The 21,462-nt window shown below is 42.4% G+C and overlaps 1 protein-coding gene, 1 non-coding gene and 1 pseudogene across 4 annotated transcripts in view; 1 reads left to right on the top strand and 2 right to left on the bottom strand.

Moving 5' to 3' along the window:
* The window catches only part of CLYBL (citrate lyase beta like), a 317,902-nt gene that overhangs the window by 187,496 nt on the left and 108,944 nt on the right, over window positions 1-21,462 (top strand). The gene's annotated exons all lie outside the window — the stretch shown is intronic.
* Window positions 2,580-2,707, bottom strand: LOC115894644. Its single transcript, XR_004054789.1, has one exon. It is a non-coding gene; the product is annotated as a small nucleolar RNA SNORA25 (small nucleolar RNA).
* On the bottom strand, window positions 2,778-2,864 carry LOC115894663 (annotated as a pseudogene).

Raw genomic sequence — 21,462 nt, 5'->3', positions numbered from 1 at the left:
ACCCAGCTAATCCATTGAATTTTAATGTAATTACTGATGAGTTTAAATTTAATTATACCTTTTTTTTTTTTTTTTTTGAGACGGAGTCTCGGTCTGTCACCCAGGCTGGAGTGCAGTGGCCGGATCTCAGCTCACTGCAAGCTCCGCCTCCCGGGTTTTTTTACGCCATTCTCCTGCCTCAGCCTCCCGAGTAGCTGGGACTACAAGCGCCCGCCACCTTGCCCGGCTAGTTTTTTGTATTTTTTAGTAGAGATGGGGTTTCACCGTGTTAGCCAGAATGGTCTCGATCTCCTGACCTTGTGATCCGCCCTTCTCGACCTCCCAAAGTGCTGGAATTACAGGCTTGAGCCACCGCGCCCGGCCCTATACCATTATATTTTATAATGTTTTCCCACCTGTTTCATGTTTCTTTTTTTCATCTTTCTTTCCTTTAAAAAAAAAAAAAATATATATATATATATATATATATTTTATTTTTTATTTTTTGAGGCTGAGTTTTGCTCTTGTTGCTTATTGCCCAGGCTGGAGTGCAGTGGCACGATCTGGGCTCACTGTAACCTCCACCCCCCGGTTCAAGCAGTTATCCTGCCTCAGCTCCTGAGTAGCTGTGATTACAGGTGCCTGTCACCACACCCGGCTAATTTTTTATATTTTTAGTAGAGATGGGGGTTTCATCATGTTGGCCAGGCTGGTCTCGAACTCCTAACCTCGGGTGATCCACCCACCTCGGCCTCCCAAAGTGCAGGGATTACAGGCATGATCTACTGTGCCCGGCCAGTTTGTTTATTTTCTTAGTCCATTCTTTCCTCTCTTGGTTTATAAGTTAGGACCGTGTTTGTAATTTGTATTGGTTTCTCTTGAAATTTTACTAAGCACACTTAACAAAGCCTAAAATTAATCCATATCTTTCTTCTGGACAGCTCAAGAATCTTGGAAAACTTTAAATCCAGTTATTTCTCTTGCACTGTATGCGTTATTTTTGCTCAATATTTTAGTTATCTCTCTTTAATCCCATACATTTTATATTATTGCTATCTACAGTATTTCTTTATATTATCTTACATATTTTCCCACTTTTTTTTTTGCTTATCATTCCTTTTTGCATCTCAGATCTTCTTCCTGGGATGAGCTTTCTTTCTCTTGAGATGCATCTTTCAGAATTTCCCTATAGTGAAAGTTGGTTGATCATAAAGTTTCCATTTTTGTTTTTGTTTTTTTTTTTAAATGCCTTTATGACCCAGGTGTGGTGGCTCACACCTGTAATCCCAGTACTTTGGGAGGCCAAGGCAGGCAGATCACCTGAGGTCATGAGTTTGAGATCAGCCTGGCCAACGTGGTGAAACCTTATCTGTACTGAAAATGCAAACATTAGCTGGGCGTGATGTTGTGCACCTGTAGTCCCACCCTCAGGAGGTTAAGACAGGAGATTTGCTTGAACCTGAGAGGTAGAGGTTGCTGTGAGCCAAGATCATACCATTGCACTCCAGCCTGTGCGACAGAGTGAGGCTCTGTCTCAGGGAAAAAAAAAAAAAGTTTGTGTAATCAAAAATTTTTCAAAGGATGGGTACCTTGTTTTGGAACAGTTGACCATGTTCTCTAGAGTGCCATCGTACTGTAAACATGGATACATTTCAACAAAAGTCCTTTTTTTTTTTTCTTTGGCATACTGAAGTTTTACCAAAATGTGACTAGGTGTGGATTTATTACTCTTTTTCTCCTGTACATTTTTAATTCCTTTTGCTTGGTATTAGTTGTGTTTCCTATATTTGTAGATTCATGTCTTTTATCCATTTTGTAAAATTTCCTTTAGTACATCACATATGGTCTCTGTTTCTCCTTTCTATTCTTTCCTTCAGAGATGCTGAGTACACGTAGTTGGAAACTTCATTCTATCCTTCTCTCTTAATATCTTCTCATATTTTCTCCTTGTTTCTCTGTGTTACATTCTCAGTTAGTTCTTCCTGTTTAATTTCCAGTTTTCTAATTCTCTCTTCAATTGTGTCTAATTCGTTTAACCCTTCCTCAGGTTTTGTTTGTTTGTTTGTTTGTTTGTTTTGGTTTTTTTTTTTTTTTTTTTGAGACAAAGTCTTGCTCTGTGGCCCAGGTTGGAGTGCAGTGGCATGATCTCGGCTCACTACAACCTCCGCCTCCTGGGTTCAAGTAATTCTCCTGCCTGAGCCTCCCAGGTAGCTGGGATTACAAACATGCACCACCACGCCCACCTAATGTTTGTATTTTTAGTAGAGATGGAGTTTCACCGTATTAGCCAGGCTGGTCTCAAACTCCTGAGCTCAGGTGATCCGCTTGCCTCAGCCTCCCAAAGTAGTGGAATTTCCAGTGTGAGCCACCATGCCTGGGCCATCCTCTGAGTTTTTTATTTTAATTATTATATTTGTCATATCTGGAAGTTCTATTTGGTTCTTCTACATATTTGCTTGGTATATTGTGAATCTGATAAATCCAGTACTTTGGGGTATAAATCATTTTTTATCTAAAGAAGAGAAACTTTGGTTAAACTTACTTACTTTCCCACATCAACAATCATGGATTATTAGGTCATGATTTATGAGTGGCAAAAGTCTTATATTGCCTCAGGAAAACATAACATTATTGAGTGCTATGGCATTCGATAGAGAACTTCAGTCTTTGGTCATAGCATTAAGAGCTCTTGGTTTCATAGCCTCATGAGCCCTCTTTGAAATAACCTATCTAAATCATTTTTTGTTGTTTCTGCTGACTCTTACTTATGGCATGAACTCATATGTACATTTTATTCACATCAGATCGGTAATGTGCCAACGTTGCCACAAGATTTGAAGGAGGTACGTCTCACACAATAGCATGCTTATGAACCACAAAAGGATCATGAACCCATATTCATTGGAATTAATTCAAACAATTCTTAGATCCTAAGAGCTTAAAGTGAGAAGGTTTTCCTCCAAAGAGAATTTGTGTTTACACCTACTGAGAGTCAAAGATATTACTAATATGGGAGTCTCAATTTATTCTCCCTAGCCTTGCAGTGGTCTCAAGGCTTAGTATTCTGATACTAGGTCTGATATAGGTGTTTGATTCTCCATGTCCTTATTTTTCTTTCACAAATCAGAATCCAACCTATTGCTTTTTGTTATTCCTCTGCTTCTGGAGAATTCTCTTTTTTTTTTTTTTTTTTTTTTTTTTTTTGAGATGGACTTTCACTTTGTTGCTCAGCCTCGAGTGCAGTGGCTCAATCTTGGCTTACTGCAACCTCCACCTTCTGGGTTCAAGCAATTCTCGTGCCTCAGCCTCCTGAGTAGCTGGGATAATAGGCGCCCACCACCAGGCCCAGCTAATTTTTGTATGTTTAGTAGAGACAGGGTTTCACCATGTTGGCCAGGCTGGTCTCGAACTCCTGACCTCAGGTGATCTGCCTGCCTTGGCCTCCCAAAGTGCTGGGATTATAGGCATGGGCCACCGTGCCTAGCTGAAAATTCTCTTACATTCTACTGAGCCCAAAAATGCATTAAAAAGTACTTTTGTTGAAATATATATATATTTTACAATAGGATAGCACTTCAGAGAACATGGCCAACCATTCCAAAACAAGGTACCCATCCTTTGAAATTTTTTTTTTTTTTATTTTCTGAGACAGAGTCTTACTCTGTCACCCAGGCGGGAGTACAATGGCACGATCTCCACTCACTGCAACCTCTGCCTCTGTGGTTCAAGTGATTCTTCTGCCTCAGCCTCCTGAGTAGCTGGGACTGCAGGTGTGTACCTCCACCACATCTGGCTAACTTTTGTATATTTAGTAGAGATGAGGTTTCACCATGTTGGCTAGGCTGATCTCAAACTCCTGACCTCAAGTGATCTGCCCACGTTGGTCTCCTGAAGAGCTGGGATGACAGACATGAGCCACCCCGCCTGGCTTTTTTTTTTTTTTTTTTTTTTTTTTTTTTAAATACAGGGTCTTGCTGTGTCACCCAGACTGGAATGCAGTTGTTCAATCATTGCTCACTGCAGCCTCAACCTCCCAGGCTTAAACAATCCTCCCACTTCAGCCTCTTGAGTAGGTGAGACCACAGATGTGTGCCACCGTGCCCGGCTAATTTTTTTATTTTTATTTTGTAGAGATGGGGGTCTCTCTGTGTTGCCCCAGGCTTGGTTAGTAGCTTTAAAACAATTAGTCTAAAATTCATTCTTACACATTATTTAAAAAGCCAAATAGTTATAAAGCAACCCCCAACCATTATTCAGTTTCCCCCTCTCCAGAGACAATCCTTTTTACCTATTCTAGCTTATTGGTATGCCATTTTCTTCAGTATTTCTAAATAATACATTTCTTTTCTTTCTTTTTTTTTTTTATTTTTTTTTATTTTGAGATGGAGTCTTGCTCTGTCACCCAGGCTGGAGTGCAGTGGCACAGTATCTGCTCACTGCAACTTCTGCCTCCCGGGTTCAAGCAGTTCTTTGCCTCAGCCTCCCCAGTAGCTGGGATTACAGGAGCCCAGCACCACGCCCAGCTAATTTTTTTTTGTATTTTTAGTAGAGATGGGGTTTCACCATCTTGGCCAGGCTGGTCTTGAACTCCTGACCTTGTGATCCACCCACCTCGGCCTTCCAAAGTGCTGGGATTACAGGCGTGAACCACTACGATTGGCAATAATACATTTCTTAAATTATTTCTTTTCTATTTCAGGCATAATATATTGACTCCTCACTATGGAGAATGAGGATTTATCATTCCTCCCTCTCCACTTTGTCTCTGCCACATGTGAACCTTGCCCATCCTCCAGTTGTCCCAATACCATTATATTGTAACTTTAGTAAGATTAATATTCAGTGTAAAAACTATTTAGAGCTGAACTATATAGTAATAAATGATTATCTTTCTATTTCTGCCTGACCTATTGTTTTCCACAGAGATGGAGTTCATAATTGCCTTTTTTTTTTTTTTCTGGCTTAGTTTTCTATTAAGTTGTCACTAATTCAATACCCACTTCATGACTAATTGTCTGAATCTCCCCTTCGTATGTTCAGAAGCATCCAGTATTCTATCAGTTCGTATCTTAGAGAAGTCCCTCCCTGAACCATCACAGTCCCTTGAAGTCTGGGCTGTTGGTCCTTCAGGCAGAGGCAAACTGGAATTGTGAACTCTCCCTTCCCCACCATTCTGGGGATTCCCTTCACCTTTCCCTTGTGGTCAGTGTCCTGTTTTCTACATCCTATGGCTTTTCATTTCTAGGTATGTTTCTATGTTTGGGTGAGGCATATCTGCCAGTGGCTCTGAGACATGGCTTCCTTCTGAAGCATAGAAGCAACTTACATTCACATAATCTCATTTTTTTCTAGTTTGGCTTGTAAAGAGTAGAGATCTATTTGGAGTCTAAACCAAAGGAGTAACTCAGAATTGTGATTTGAGGAAGGCTTTTTCTTGGGAACTTAAGTTAGTGAAGTCTAGGATGTCACTTGTGGGCAACTTAATTTGATAGCAGTCTGATTTAGTGGAAAGGGTAGATGGCTTGGCAACAGAAAACTCATTTAAATTTCCCAGTTTTGACACTTGCTAGCCAGGGAATTTGAGTCCTGTAATCTCAGGAGCCTCTGTTTCTTTAATCTGTCCTATGAGATTGGTGATAATGAAACACACACCGTCCACCACAGGGCCAGCTGTGAGGCTCAAACAGAAAAACCCTTTGTAAACTCTCAAATGCTACATAAATAATGTCTTTTTTTTTTAACCCAAAAAACAGTGGTGTCATTTTTAAAGAGATAAAGCTTAGAAAATTTAAGAGAGTGAGTAATTAGTATGTCCCTTAAGGTATCTCTTTAACATACAGGATCATAATTCGATAGTCAGGAACTTTGGAACCATATTGCTTATGCCTGTGTCTGGATTCTGATAGCATTTTGTCCTAACAGTGTGACCTTGGGGAAATTAATTCCACATCTTTGTACCTCCATTTCCTCTTCTGTAAGATAAGAGTAAGGACGGTAAGAGTAGTATTCCACCCCACAGAATTAGATTAAAGGGGCTGACATTTGTAAAGTGCTTAGAGCTGTGCCCAGCACATATAAGTGCTATGTGAGCATTTTATAAATCCATAAATAGCCATGGTCTTAACCGTGCTCCCGAACAAGGGTCTGAGAGCATCAGTTCAAGTCTCTGGTGAGTGCTCAGAATGCCAAGACTTACTGGTGTTGATTATTACCTTAGAGTCCTGACTCTCATAGGGTAATATATTGGGACAGATAGGTTTTCTCTCTAAATATCATGGAGTTTGCCAATTTTGCTGTTTTTTAACCTTCCTCCTCAACTATGGTAGACAAAGAAAAGACTCTAGTGCCAGAAAAATGCCACTTTTCCACTTAGGCTTCTATATAGATTTCTTAACATGAGGGGCTGGAAACAGCCATCTAAGAAAGATCTTATGTATTTATTTTTTTCCCTCCAGAAGTCAGAGAGAAAAATAAATCGTTTTCTTGACCTGCTAAACAATAGATTTTTACTTCGCATTATTGTACCAGATACTTGAGCAGTTCTCAGAAGAAAGGAAATAAGAAAAAGTCCAGAGAAAGCAGCACCATCTGGCTGAGGACAGTTCAGAGCAAGTGGGAGCTGGGCTGGAGGCTGGGCACTGAGCAAGACCCATGCACAGTGACCCTTCGCCACCGTGGGAAACCCAGGGATGGGAGGGCAGCCGCGGGTGGACTGGGATTGTCTGGGGAGAGCTGGCTACCCTCAGTAGAGGGGGCGAGGGAAGCACCTGGTTGAGTGGGGATCAGAGCAGCCACTCTCTTAGCCGCCTGCTCCATGTGGCAGAGTACTTGGGACAGCCGGGAGGGCCGTCTTGTTGCAGCTGCCTTCCACCATGAAACACAAGAGGAAGGCAAATGCCTCCTAAGTGGCAGTCAGTGCTTCGGCAGCCCTTCCACCCTGCACCCCACCCCACGTCCCACCCCTGGAGTTTCTCAACTGGGCAGTGCTCTTTGAATGCTTCTCCTGTCACCCATCCAGGGTATTAGGACATGCCAAGGCCTAAAAGAAAGCGAGTGGTTGTGGAGATGAGAACGACTGGAAGCCACATTGTTGAGAAGGTAGTGCAGCTATAAACCCCACAGTGAGCCCCTTCCTAAGTGCCTCCTCCCCAAACAGAAATTCCTGCAAGGCCTCCTGTAGTCACCTGTTAGACTGCAGAACCAGGGAGGCACTCCATTTGTCAGTGTGAGTTGCTCAGAAAGAAATACCCAATATCAGTCAAAGTTGTTGGCTTATTATTCCTCTTTATTATTACTTTGTTACTTATTATTATTATTACTTTAATTGCCGTACAGATGGAGGGTCCTTTCCACCTGAGCGTATATGTTCTCTCTACTTTGTGCTCTCATTTACACTTCTTCTTGTGCACATGTACGTACATAACACACACACACACACACACACACACACACACACACACACACACACAAGTACATAGACCTTAAAGCTTCATTTATGCTTACATAGATATACCGTACACATACACGAATACGTTTGGCTAACTTTTAAATTCCTCAGTGCTGTCACTTTTGTTGAAATAAATTAGTAGAGTGGCTAGGTGTATACTCCCCACAGCGAGCCAGTGAACTAATGTGCAGGGAATGATTAAATGTATACAGGGGCATGGGGAGCCAACTCCTCTTCAATAGGGGTGTGAAATTAGGATGGGAAGGCTCCTCTCCCAGGTGCCTTGCCTTTATTAAAAGACTTAAGAGCTCGGGAGATGTCTTCAATAGGAATTAGGTTATCTGAGTCTTTCTGGAATAGTGTGGAAAGCTGAACTGTGCTTAGGAACTCTGCAAGGTCTTTTTGATCCTTAAAGGTTCTGATATAAAAACCTGTCCAGGTTTTTATAAAAGTAGTGAAGCGTTTTCAGTTTTTTTATTAATCTCTTCATACCCTTAAATAACCTTTCCCCTTTTGAACAGTAATTGTTAAAAAATAAATAAAAAACAACAGAAGTTTTTCTCATTGTTTTATTCTTCAAACCAGGCATCCTCTTAATGCAAGGATTCAAATATCTCTATTAGGGTCATAATAGTCAGCAATTTCTATTTAATGAGCTCAGCAAAGTCTCTTTACAAAGAGGTGCAGTCTTTAAATTGCCAGTTATTTCTTTTCCTGCAATTCCTAGGAATCCAATTAAGTGAGACTGAGTATGATCTATAATGTGATATATCTGTCTACAGAAAGCCCAGGCCTAGGCAATAAAACAGATCTTTGAGCTCCAGCTCAAAATTAAGATTAAAAGAAAAAAGAAAAGAAAGAAAGAAAACACAGCTTAAATGATTCAAAGATTTATAAATGTGAAAACTGTATCCATTTCCTCTAATGTGAAGTAAGAAATAGCTTGGAGACTATAGTGAAAATCATTAAAGTAACTTATTTCAAATATAGCTACTAATTAAAATCTCTCCTTTGGACTAGGACCACAGGTGGTCTTTACAAAATAAATTCAAGAGGTTTTAGTTTGCTAAATCTGTGACTAAAGAATCAAATGTGTGGCCAGGCGCTGTGGCTCACGCCTGCAATCCCAGCATTTTGGGAGGCCAAGGCAGGCAGATCACCTGAGGTCAGGAGTTTGAGATCAGCCTGACCAACATGACGAAACCATCTCTATTAAAAATACAAAAATTAGATGGGTGTGGTGGCACACGCCTGTAATCCCAGCTTCTCAGGGGGCTGAGGCAGGAGGATCACTTGAACCCAAGAGGCGGAGGTTGCAGTGAGTCGAGATTGCACCACTGCACTCCAGCCTGGGTGACAACAGCAAGACTCCATCTCAAAATAAAAAAGATTAAAGTATGTATAACCTCTGCCAAAATAAAGAGGAGATAGTATGAAATCACGCAGAGAACATGCTTTATATCAAAACATAGTATTCTTTTCAGGTTTTAAAAATTTCATTGGCCACAATTTATAACAAAGTATTAAATACCATATTTTCATTTATTATTATTATTATTATTATTATAGATGGAATCATGTGCTGTCACCCAGGCTAGAGTGCTATTATTATTATTATTATTATTATTATAGATGGAATCGTGTGCTGTCACCCAGGCTAGAGTGCAGTGGTGCTGTCTTGGCTCACCACAACCTCCGCCTTCTGGGTTCAACCAATTCTCATGCCTCAGCCTCCCGAGTAGTTGGGATTACAGGCATATGCCACCACGCCTGGCTAATTTTTGTATTGTTGGTAGAGACAGGATTTCACCATGTTGGCCACGGTGAGCTAGAACTCGTGACCTCAGGTGATCCGTCTGTCTTGGCCTCCCAAAGTGCTGGGATTATAGGTGTGAGCCACCACGCCCAGGCTAAATACTATGTTTTTAATAATAAATCAGTAGGTGTATTTTAAGTCATAATTTAATATTCTGATTTAGAGACAGAGTTCAGCAATAATATCGTACTTTTGCCATGTAGTTTTAAATACATCAAAGCTTCTCAGGATGCTGGTAGCGGTGGTTTAAATCTTATTCCATACCAGCTTTGCAGGCCACATGGTGTTTTGCTGATAAAAGAGGAGGAAAGTATGGCTCATGAGGAGCAAATGTCAAGTCAGGAATTAACTCAAGACACAGCCTGCCTTTCTACTAAAAATACGCTATTTCAAATATGTTTTTGCAGTTTCCTCCATGTAATGTAGTTGTGTTAGCCATTTATTGGTCAGAAATTAACCTCTAAAAGTTAACAGTTGGGCCCTGAATTCTCAGCCAAGTCTAGTCTAAGAAGCAGCATATTCTTGGATAAGTTATTGATTAACTCCAGATAATTAAAACAAAAAGACTTTTCTAGGGCCAGGGATAGTGGCTCATGCCTGTAATCCTAGCACTTTGGGGGGCTGAGGAGGGAGGATCACTTGAGGCCAGGAGTTCAAGATCAGCCTGGCAACATAGTGAGACCCTACCTCTACAAAAAAAAAAAATTACCCAGGCAAGGTGGCATGCGCTTGTGGTCCCAGTTACTCAGGAGTCAGAGATGGGAGGATTGTTTGAGCCCAGGATGTTGAGATTGCAGTAGGCCATGATCATGCCACCGCACTCCAGCCTGGGTGACAGAGTAAGAACCTGTCTCAAAAACACAAAAAACAAAAACTCTCCCTAGACATCTGTCAGAAGAGCTCAAAAGCCTAGAGAGAAAGATGAGCCAGGGAGCTGGCCGGAGATAAAAGGCCAGCTTTGTCTTTGGTTTCCCAAAGACTATTCAAGAATTGGGGGGTGAATTCTTGGAGCCTCCTGGGGTAGAAGAATGAAACTAGGGTTGACCACCAGTAGGCATTCTGCCGAGCATTTCATCTAAGCCCCCTTCCATTTTGCAGGGGAAGGCTGATAACCTGGCCCAACTGGTGCAGGTCTGCAGGGCATGGGGCAGGGTGGAATGTTGTCAAGAGCTTCTCTTTCCTAGAGCTGTGGATGGATAGGCACATAGGGGAAAGCAAAGTAGAGAGGGCCAATACATGGAAAAAAACCGTTCCACATAGTCAGAGCAACGGGAGCCTGAAGTGGGTATGAGAGCCCAAATTTGTGGTCAAGACATAAAAGGATGAGGGAGAACAGATCTAGGAACTTCCACTGGTCAGGGCCGTCATGGCTCCCTGTGCTGGCAGCCAAGATTGGGCTGCTTCACTGGAGACATGCTGCATGCATCAGCCTTCAACTTTGAGGGCCACAGATGAGGAGGGCACTAACACATCTCCTTCCTGGGTTTGGCTGGAGGACAGTGGCCTCCTTGAATTTTGGCCTATTCCTAAACCGAAGGCAGTTCCCCACAATAGTTCCTTCCAGCCTCCCCACTTCCTAAGAGGGCCAGGCTGTGGCGCTGACCATGGTGCTGACCGTGGTGCTGAAGGTGATCTGAGATTGATTTCAGAGATTTAGGGAGTACTTCCTGTGTGCTAGCACTATTTCTAAGTGCTCTGCATGGGTTAACTCATTTCATGTTCATAGCAACTCTGTGAGAGAAGTGCTGTTATTGTCCCCATTGACAGATAAGGAAAGTAGAATACAGAGAGGTTAATAAACTTGCCCAAGGTCACACAGCTAATAAGCGAGGAAGCCAGGCAGTCCATATCCCAGAGCAGCACTTTTGATCACCACATTTGCTAATGAAGGTTATTAACAGAGCCACACAAAACCTCCTGGATTTTCACTTGTCCAATATCATCCTAGCAGAAGTGAGCCAAGGTTCCCCATTTCAAATTGCCAGGCAAGTTGCTGTGGGGTGGCATCTTGGAGAGTCAGACACAGTGTAGACTGGTTGGGTACAAGCAAAAGTGGACAGCCCACCTACTCCATCTGGACAGCCACCACACCCTAATGTAATGACTTGTTTCATACCTGCTTCCCTGGTAGGCTCTTGGCTTTGTGAAGAGGGTGCCATCGTATCTCCCATTGCTTACCAGGGTGCCCAAGACATAGTCACAGTAGGTATTCAGCAAATATTTTATGAATAAATGGGTTACATGTGATCAGTATATGGTAGCTGTTATTAATTTGCTATTATTTCAACATTGATAGAAGCACCATGTTGTAGAAATTATAGTCCCTTTTTATTTTATATTTGTCATGCCCCACTTTGAGAGTTACATAGAGTTCAGAGTGCGTCTTAGTCTCATAGAGATGCATGTGTGGAGACAGAAATGAAAGAACTGAATTCATGAGTTGAGCGATTTGAATGCCTAAATACATGTATGACTGAAGTTTTGTTATATGTTAGATTTGGGATCTTACACTATATTTAAGATTTAAGATCTTGTAGTATCTCAGGAAGATAGTTCCACTGACATGAAAATAACTGAACTGTCTCTTTTAGAGGAAGTATAAGCATTCCATGTTAACAGAACTTGCAGTGGCAGTTAGAAAATATTACAGTCAAATTTCTGGTTTTGGAGCTGAGTTCATTGCCTGTTTGTTGTTTGATCTTATTCAAATCATGTTTTTGTTGTGTTGTGTTAATATATATAAGATTTCTATGTCTGCCCTGTTAGCTGTTTTCGTGTGTGTGTGTGTGTGTGTGTGTGTGTGTGTGTGTGTGTGTGTTTGAACAACACTCCACAGCTGAGCTCTTGGAGGACCAGGCCTATTTTGACAGCTCCCCTTAGTCCGTGTATCACCAAGCTCGTTCTCTGCCAATATGTTTCACGTGATTTTGTGGACATGTGTAGCACGCCTGTGCAACTTGCAAACACCCATACATTATTACAATAATAATTGGGTTTTGATGCAACTGGAACTCGGTACTACCAAGCTGCCAGCATTTCCTTTTGGCTACCAGTACTAGGCAGGAAAATTATAGTCTAACTGTCTTCCTGTTTATTGATAAACAAAGTGGCCAGCCCAGCAATGGAGCCTGATTAGCAGTTTGCACCCTTTGTGAAAGGATAAACAGAACCCTACTGTTTTCTGTGTTTGACTGCAATTTGCATCTTTAAAGAGGTTGAACTGCCCTGAGATTCATGTTCAACTTGAGTGCCTGGATATTCTTTGATATGTTACATGTCAGCCTCCTTGTTTTCCTCTCCTTCATCTTGAAACAATATTTGCCAGCGTTTCTCTGTTCCCATCTGGCTTACCATAAGCTTCCCCATAGTCACCTATCGAAAGAAGGAGGGAGGGGAGAGGCAGGAGAAGAAATATGTCTCTGTTTCACTGCGCTCAAATTTTACATTCCCAGAAGGCCCTTTAATGTCATCTCAATTCAATTTTTTGAAGAGAGAGTAATACAAGAATGAAGACCCAAAGACAAAAGAGAATCTGCTTACTGCTGTCTTTGGCCCACATGATCATGTTTGGGCTCATTCCCCCTCCATCATCTTCACTCACTCAGCAAAAAGTGCCTTCCTCCTTTGTAAAGTGAAGTGTGGTATTAGCCGCCTACCTCAAGTTTGGTGAGTGTTCTCTTCTGAAATTTATTCTAACCTAGTTAGATTCTTAAACTAAATGGTAACAGAACGACTCATTGGCTCCCTCTGTAATTATTTTCCAATGAAAGAAATGAAGATCATTTTAATTTGAATTTGCATGATGTAAAAGAGAGTATTAATACACATAAACATCCATTAATCTGTTTAAACAAACTTTCCCCGTAATCCTTGCCGTATGTAAACAACATTTGTTCTGCCTTAGAGATGTTGCATGATTGGACCCGCGAGACTCCAGTTATCCCACTGCACAGTTTCCTTTTATAACTTCAAAAGAAATGTTATATATTTATTGGCGGTTGTAGGGTGTTAAGTGTAGTTAGACATAAATTGTACCTCAGCTATTTTGTTAATGCCAGTAGGGATTAAATTAGATTTTTATAGCTGCTGTAGAAGTCTATTTGGTAGTTAACAAGTGGGATTTTTAAATCCTGGGAAACATAATCCTATTATAAAACAGGCAGCTGAATTAACATAACCCAGGAAGGGACTCTTCGTGGATTAGCATTTTTTTTTACAATAACAAAGAAAATCATCAAATTGTATGGGGATATTACATGCTTTTCTCAAAAGTAAGAACATCGAATTGGGAAAATGAAATGAGAAATGGGCAAACATGTTATTACTTAGAGGCCGTTTCTTTTTAAGGGAAAGACAATGGAGGCTGGGCCGTAAAGCTGAATAAATGTCTGCTATTTTCTGTGAAGACAGTAATGCTTTTTCAGTTATTGTTAAACTCTTGAATCTGAGAATTATAGAGCTGGAGAGAACTTGGACATTTATTTAATTTTTATAGTCCTATTCAAAGATTAACTTCAAACACTTCAGAAAGATGGATATATACACATACATATAAATATATACACATATATTGCATGATGTACACACATTCTCTCTCACACACACACACACACACACACACACACTTAATAGTGTATGAGTGAGCTTTTTATTTTTAAAGAAGAGCCTTCCTTAAGTCTTAGCAATTGGTTTTCACATGCTGGTGAGGGTGATTATTAGAGCTTGCAGGACTTGCCAATTTTCATTTGCACGGGTATCATCTTAGCAGATAATCACATGGGCATCAATCACTGGCATATCATTGTGTTAGATAATTGCATGGGCATCAATCGTGTGTGTATCTGGAGCAGGTCATCATGTGGGCTTCAATTTCATCTATCTGGAGGAAGGTAATTGCATTGGAAGCAGGGAAGGGTGTGTCTATGTGGCAGATAATCACATGGGGATCAGTCACATAGGTATCGAGGTAGATAATCCTGTGCAGATCCATCACATGTACCAAAGTGGCTAATTACGTGGATATCAATCATGTCAACACCCTGGTTTTCTGGTACAGGTTACACATGAAGCACACATGTTGTGTGCCTGCTTATGTGGGAGAACAGGTCGGATGTCGCGTGCACCCACCCAGGAGCCTGCAGCAGTGTGGTGTGTGAGGAAGCTGGGCCATTCAGAGCGTGGCCTTCCTCAGCAGAGCACTGGAAATGCCATGATTAGGGATCCTGTTGAGATTCTTTTGATTTAAGGCTTTGGCTCCTGCCAAAAGGAAATGTTCCTGGGAGGAACATGACTGCATGTAGAAGAACGTGCAGTTTGTCGTCCTCCCCTCACCAGCATCCATTTTTTCCTCCTTCAGACCTTGCCTCCCAATTCCTTCTCAGCACACATGGTTTGGGTGTGGCTTCAGTCCAAGTGGAGTCTGGGGCTCAGGGCCAACCAGTGAGTGCACTGCATTCCACTGGCCACCATGATTGGCTCAGGCCAGGACACATGACTTCCGCCAATCCAATCAGAGTGAATATCAGGCTTCTGGGGAAGAAATTGAAGGGAGAGTTCATTTCTCTCTGAATTTTGCCTGAGGAGGTGCTCTTGGCGCTGCTGCCGCAACCAGTGCCTGGGAGAGCCTGGTATGTCCGGGCCCCAACAAATGGAGCCAGAAATGAAGCCACCTACAGAAATCAGGCCTGAAAGGTGGAGAGAAATCCTGTCCTGAGGACACTGCTTGGGCCTAATTTCAGCAGTCCCTGTAGCAAAATCCCTGGCCTGGAAAGGCTCACCTGAACCAATACAATCCCTTTTGGCTTAAGACATAATTGTTTGGCCGGGTTTGGTAATTCACGCCTGTAATCCCGGTACTTTTGGAGGCCAAGTGGGTGGAGCACCTGAGGTCAGGAGTTCGAGACCAGCCTGGCCAACATGGTGAAACCCCCGTCTCTGCTAAAAAAACAAAAATTAGCCAGGCATGGTGGTGCATGCCTGTAATCCCAGCTACTCAGGAGGCTGAGGCAGGAGAATCACATGAACCCAGGAGGCAGAGGTTGCAGTGAGCCAAGATCGCACCACTAAACTCCAGCCTGGGCGACAGAGTGAGACCCTGTCTCGAAAAAAACAAAATAACAACAACAACAACAACAAAACATAATTGGGTGTCTAGCCCCTTGCTTCAGAAGGCCCTAACTGATAGGATACAATCATCTGAGTCTTTCCTGAAGAACAAAGTTTCATAGGAGCAGCCCCAGTAGGAGAAGGAGCAGCTCTGAGGGTGTAAGTGAGGGCAGAAGGGGAAGCTGAGGCTTAAATAACATCACCGTCGCCCTTAGCCTAGGCCTTGAGCTGCTCTTGGCAACTGTCACCAGGTGCCCCCCCTCCACACCTCCCTGTTGGAGTGCCCCAGTCTGTTGGCCTCTAAGCATCTGAGCTCAAGCTGTGAGGAACGTTTGTTAAAGACTTTTAAATGCAGGCTTAATGTTTTCCCTTTTCCCCTTGCCTATTCTTATTACTTTGATATTTATCAAATACAATATGTAATATCAATTACACATTAATGTTGAAGTACAGTTTCCATCACCAAAATCAATGAAAAAATAGTTAGGTGTCCTCATGGCAAGAACCATACTGTTCCAAGGCATTCTTTTATTGCCATTTCAGTAGACAGTTGGATTTTTTTTTTATCAGCCTGAATGTGACATCTGATAATTATTGATTTAGAAAGAGACAAAAGTTTTGGAAAAGAAAGTAATAGAAAAAAAGAATTCTCCTTGAGGTTAAATAGAATATTTATTAGAAAAGCAAAAAGGAGTTTATATGCTTTGTCTACCAAATTCTGTGTGGCTAACAGCGTATGCCTTTTCTCCTTCAGTTTTTATTCTTATTAATACTGTCACTTTCTGCATATGCTAAGGTTTATAAGAAGGTAATGTGACAGTTGATAGAAACACCTAATAAGAAAACACGGCTGGGCACAGTGGCTCACACCTGTAATCCTAGGACTCTGGGAGGCTGAGGCAGGCGGATACCCTGAGGTCAGGAGTTCGAGACCAGCCTGACCAATATGGAGAAACCAGCCTGACCAATATGGAGAAACACCTTCTCTACTAAAAATACAAAATTAGCCAGGCATGGTGGCGCATGCCTGTAATCCCAGCTACTTGGGAGACTGAGGCAGGAGAATCGCTTGAACCTGGGAGGTGGAGGTTGCAGTGAGCCAAGATAGTGCCATTGCACTCCAGTCTGGGCAAGAAGAGCGAAACTCCATCTCAAAAAAAAAAAAAAGAAAAAGAAAAAGAAAGAAAACATATATCACTGAAATTTACTTAGAATCTGTTTTTAGTCCCTTTGGGCTGCTGTAACAAAACACTGTAGATTGGGTGGCTTAAACAACAAACATTTATTTCTCACAGTTCTGGAGGCTGGTATATCCAAGATCAAGGTGCTGGCCAGTTCCCAGTGAGGGCTCTCTCTTCTTGGTTTGCAAGTGGCTGCCTTCTTGCTGTATCCTGACATGGCCAAGAAAGAAATCATCCCCATCACATTGGGGATTAGGGCTTCCATGTAAGAATTTGGGGGGGATGTATTTAGTCCATAGCAATCTTAAAACCTCATTTTAATTTAATAATTCTAGAGGCCAGGCGCGGTGGCTCAAGCCTGTAATCCCAGCACTTTGGGAGGCCGAGACGGGTGGATCATGAGGTCAGGAGATCAAGACCATCCTGGCTAACATGGTGAAACCCCGTCTGTACTAAAAAAAATTTTTGAAAACTAGCCGGGCGAGGTGGCGGGCGCCTGTAGTCCCAGCTACTCCGGAGGCTGAGGCAGGAGAGTGGCATAAACCCGGGAGGCGGAGCTTGCAGTGAGCTGAGATCCGGCCACTGCACTCCAGCTCGGGAGACAGAGCAAGACTCCGTCTCAAAAAAAAAAAAAAAAAAACACAATAATTCTAAACTCTTTTTTGGTTATTGTTATTGTTAAATTTCACTCAAACTTTAGACATAGCAGAATGTACCACATTTAGTTTGAAATTCACTTATTTTGGGGGGTCCAAACTCTCTCAAAGTTCAGGTAAACAATAGGATGGCTAATGGGAAAGGGGGGAGGTATAAGGCTTCACTCATTCACAGACATCATTTCTTAAGTCCCTCTCACCAGTGCAGTACACAGGTTCTCACTTGCTGCAAGTAAATATTTGTGAAATGAATGCATGTATGAATGAGTGACTCCATGAATAACTGGTCTCTGGCTGGAAGGCATCCCAAGGACTTTAGATGGGAGTGTGAGAGATAGACAGTGTATTCTCCACTCCAAGCCGCTTGTGTGCTCTTCCCTCTGCCCAGCATCCTTGGGTCTTACTGGGAACATCTTAACTCACGAGGCCATCCAGGACCACTCAGACTCAGTTATCTTCCTGGCTCTATATTCTACATGTGCTATATGTACTTTCTCTTCTGTAACATGCGTGAAACCTCAAATACACATACAGTGCTTACCTTTCACACTAGACTGGACACTCTGCAGGCAGGGATTGGGTCTGTATTGCCAGCACCCAACACTGTCCCAGTGTGTGCCACTTCATTACTCTTAGTGGAGGTGGGAATGGCATGATTGTGGTGAACTCTCAAGATCTATCCCACTTCTCTGTAACCAAGCAAGTCGGGTAACTCATCCAAACTCAAGGGTTAAGTCTGACTAGACCAACAAGGGGTATTCAGCCCTCCTTGCCAACAATGACTTTTCTTTTTTTTCTTTCTTTCTTTTTTTATTTTGAGACAGAGTCTCACTCTGTCGCCCAGGCTAGAGTGCAGTGGCACAATCTCGGCTCACTGCCCGCTCTGCCTCCTGGGTTCACGCCTTTCTCCTGCTTCAGCCTCCCGAGTAGCTGGGACCACAGGCGCCCGCCACCACACCCTGCTAATTTTTTGCATTTTTAGTAGAGGTGGGGTTTCACCATGTTAGCCAGGATGGTCTCAATCTCCTGACCTCATGATCCGCCTGCCTCGGCCTCCCAAAGTGCTGGGATTACAGGCGTGAGCCACCGCGCCTGGCTAGCACTCACTTTTCATCACAGCGACAGATGTGGAGTGGCTAGCTGAAGGTTTCTAGAAAGGCGTTCTTTCCTCTTAAGAGAAGGTCATGGCAAATCAGTCTTTCCTTTCTGCTAACAATGACAAAAGGGTGTGTTGCTACAGTCACTAAGGATAACTTGCCCTAGAACAAAGGCAGCATTGTGGGTTGGAGAGTGGGTAGAGAATGAATGGGCATCCTTGATGACACTGCTGAGCTGCTGGCTTCACCAGCCCATCACAGGATGTTGTCACATAAATGTCGTTAGTGTTTAAGCCAGTCTGAATTGGGGTTTCCAATCTGCCAGCCCAATGTATCCTAACTGAGAAGGAACTGCGGTGAAAGCCTATGGGCTTTGGTGTCCGATACATTGGATTTGATTCTCTTAGTAGTGTGAACTGACCTGACTTTCCTAATAGGTGTAATGGAGAAAGTAATACTTCTCACCTGGGGTTGATGTGGGGCTCAAAGAAAATGTATATGTAAAACACCTGCCAGAGTGCCTAAAGCACAACCAGTGTTGCTTCTTTTCCATTTAGGAGATGGTTCACTTGTTGATTTGGGGGGTCCAGTGGGTTGAATTGATCAACAGTGAGATGAATAAACTCCCTGGTCCTTTTGCACATGAACTGTCAAGTAGTTTACCTTCAGTATGGGAGTCAGATGGACATTCACGGTCATACTAACAGTGGGGTTTGACTGCAGTCCTAACTGGAGAACAGTGTCCAGCTAACGGAAGTTGAGAGTACTGGTCAAACCACATCTGAAGGCTGGAGTGCAGGTCTTGTAGTCATGAACTAGAGAACAAGAAACAGCGGAAGATGCTGAGGATGTTAGTACTGAAGAAAAGACGAACTGAAACCAGAAACGACTTCAAAGAGAAAAGGGAGTGGAATCGTTGTGTGCTGCTTCAGAGGGTGGAGTGAGGACAGACCCCATCAACAAAGGACTTAAGCTTTCACTCAACGGGAGAAATAACTGTTGGAGAATTAGCAGTGCACAAGGGCAGAGAGCGAGCGCCTCAGCAACAAAGCAGCTCCCCTTCCCAGCAGCCACTCATCAGGAAGTCCTGCTGCAGGAGTTTGGGCCACATGGCCCCCAAGGGCTCTTGCAAAGATCTGGATTTGACATTAAACTATTCAGCAGACTCTTGTTGTTTGGGCTGCAGCAGGTGCATCTAGAGAGCTTCTCTGTTGGTGATACTGTCACTGTTGTTGTTCTGAATTCCCTCCATCTTTTTTCTGACTTCCTCTCCTGTTGGCCCCCATAAGCACCACCCAAACTGACCTTTCACCTCTAACTGTTTTTTTTTCCATGCTCCCTTGATGATCAGAGAGATCCTATACATGAAGACAGAGTAATGGGATTTGTGCAGCTGCAGTGCAGTTTTTAGGGAAGTGAAAGGCTCCCTGCCCTGTAGTCTTTCTGTCTCGCCTGCCTTTATACCTGAAGTGTTCCCTTTTCCCTCATCTTTCAACTAAGGCATTGCCTCCAGAAAATACTTGGTAAATGTCAATACAGTAACTGGTAAGTTGTTAATATATCACCAGTGAGGGATACCATGTTAATGCCATATGCTTTTTAAAAAATTGTGATAAAATATGCATAACATATATTTTACCATTTAAACCATTTTTAACTGTATAGTTCAGTGGCATTAAGAATATTCACATTGTTGGCCGGGCGCGGTGGCTCACGCCTGTAATCCCAGCTCTCAGGGAGGCAGAGGCGGGAGGATAGCTTGAGTCCAGGAGTTCGAGACCTGCCTGGGTAATACAGCGAGACCCCGTTCTCCACAAAAAGGAAAAAAAAAAAAAAAAAGACAAAGAAAAAGAATATTCACATTGTTGTATAATCGTCACCACCAGCATCTCTAGAACTTTTCATCTTCCCCCACAGAGACTTTACCATTCAGTAATAACTCCCCATTTCCCCATCCCAAACCTGGCAACTCCCATTCTGCTTTCTGTCTATATGAACTTGTCTACTCTAGATACCTCATAGAAGTGGAATCATGCAGTATTTGTCCTTTTCTGACTGGCTTATTTCATTCAGCCTATTGTCTTCAAGATTCAAGTGTGTTGTAGCGTGTATCAAAATGTTCTTCCTTTTTGAGGCTGAATAATATTCCATTGTATGTATATACCACATTTTGCTTATCCACTCATCTGTCAGTGGACACTTGGGTTCCTTCCACCTTTTGGCTGTTGTAAATACTGTTGCCATGAACATGGATGCACAAGTGTCAAGTCCCTGCTTCAATTCCTTTGGGTATATCCCCAGAAGTGGGATTGCTGGATCATCTGGTAGTTCTTTGTTTAATTTTTTGAGGAACTGCCATGCTGTTAATAGCATATACTTTCAAAACCTATATGTTAACCAAGGAGAAGAAAACAAGTTAATTTGATGAGAGTCAGAAAGTGTGAGTGTCCAGAGCCTGCTGAGCCCCGGAAGTCATGGATAAAAACAAGAAGAAGTGAAGTCAACACTCTCGGTGAGAAAGGGAGCGGTGCTGACAAGAAACTTCTACCACCCCAATGTGCCCGGTTGCTCCCGTGCCCTCAGGATACTAAAGCTGGGAGCAAGGAGGGGGGCGGGGGAGGGGACTCAGAGGGAGAGCTACTGAGTGCCTGCAGGGATTATTTCGAGGTGCTTTTGCATCCATTAACTTATTTAATCATCAAAACAACTCAGCAGGTGTCCTTATTTTTATGGACAAGTCTTGTCAGGTACTTAGCATTTTTAATTTTTATTGCTTTTAAAAGCAATGAAGAATATCTTTAAAAGGGAAGAAATAATTTTGAATCCACCAAGCTCACACACAATTCACCTCAATACTGCCCTGTTCTTTTCCAGTTTTGATCCCTTTGCAGCCATAATTTTTACATGGTTGCATTGTTATTTCATTTTCTGCTTTTTAAATTGCCACAGAGACCTTTGTATTTATTATTTTAACAGATGTATAATACACATCTAATGATTTCACTTCAATTCAGTTAACTGTTCCCCTACCATTGACTATTTAGATTGTCTTCAGCTTTTCACTATAATTTTATAACTGTTTTATAACAAGATGTTATAATTTTAGCAATAAAGAGCCTCATGTACATAACTTTTTCCCTCTTATACTTACTTCTTTAGAATGCATTTCTAGGACTGGAAT

The sequence above is a fragment of the Rhinopithecus roxellana genome, chromosome 18 (genome assembly GCF_007565055.1).
Source record: "Rhinopithecus roxellana isolate Shanxi Qingling chromosome 18, ASM756505v1, whole genome shotgun sequence".
Classification (NCBI taxonomy): Eukaryota; Metazoa; Chordata; class Mammalia; order Primates; family Cercopithecidae; genus Rhinopithecus; species Rhinopithecus roxellana.
Note: the sequence above shows the minus strand (reverse complement) of the source record. Positions and strands in the feature narration are given on the sequence as shown.